Genomic DNA, 1,046 nt, shown 5'->3' on the forward strand with positions numbered 1-1,046 from the left:
TCAGTACTGCCTGTTATTATACAAATGTAACATAAAAGTAAATGTAATTACCTAATATTTATATATAAATCATGCATAGTTCTTGTTTGGTTTTACAGATAAAAATCATACTATAACCCCTTCATGGGATTTTCATCAGACTTTAAACTTGTTTGTTAGAAATTATTTCTCTAAACATTCTGTTTCTATTACACTTATGTAAATACCGTTCAGACACCTTCTTGTAACTGTCTCATATAAGAAATCAACACTTCTTTCAGTTTCACATTACATTTATTGTCTTCGTTATTCTTTTCGTTGTTGTACTATACCCAAGTGTTATTTCATAGAATATCTTTTGACAAATATTCGATGATTCTACAAGAAATATCCAAAATATTTAATTTTCTAGTAACCTTAACAGAAGGAAAATATTTGCCGCCATAAAGAGAAATAAAAAATCAAGGCAGATAATCAAAAAAGTGGTACATAGACTTGGTAATATCTATTATAAAGTTATATTTTTGTAATATTTTAACTGCAATGCAAAATTAATGGCTTCAAAAGATACAGGTTAAGGATGTACTCCTCTGAGAAATAGAAACATTTCTTGTATTAAACTATTTTAGAAAAAAAAAGGAGAATATGATAATTTAAATTTACAAAGAAAATCGTATGTCCGTGTTCTCTTTTTTTGTGATCTGTCAAACATACCAATTCAACATAATGTGTGACTTTTGGTGAAATTTATCGTTTTGACCGTATGAAGACCAAATTCATACAATGTCTTTAAAGTGTGCCATCAGCAATTTATGAATTTTTGCATAATTGATGAAAACTGTATTCTTTTCATAATTAAGGTAGTGCAATTTCTTTAACTTATATTGATACCTCAGAAATCCAATTTATGTTACCCCTACCTCCATTTTTGAAGTGCAATAATACTTATTTTTCACCTTTTCTTGCAGATTGAATGATTGATATAAACAGTTCTGGTATTAAATTTTTAATAACATTCAATAGGTCGATTGAAAATGTGTTTATCTTCCTAAAACAATAAAAAAAAA

The sequence above is a fragment of the Mizuhopecten yessoensis genome, unplaced genomic scaffold (assembly GCF_002113885.1).
Source record: "Mizuhopecten yessoensis strain PY_sf001 unplaced genomic scaffold, ASM211388v2 scaffold11015, whole genome shotgun sequence".
Classification (NCBI taxonomy): domain Eukaryota; kingdom Metazoa; phylum Mollusca; class Bivalvia; order Pectinida; family Pectinidae; genus Mizuhopecten; species Mizuhopecten yessoensis.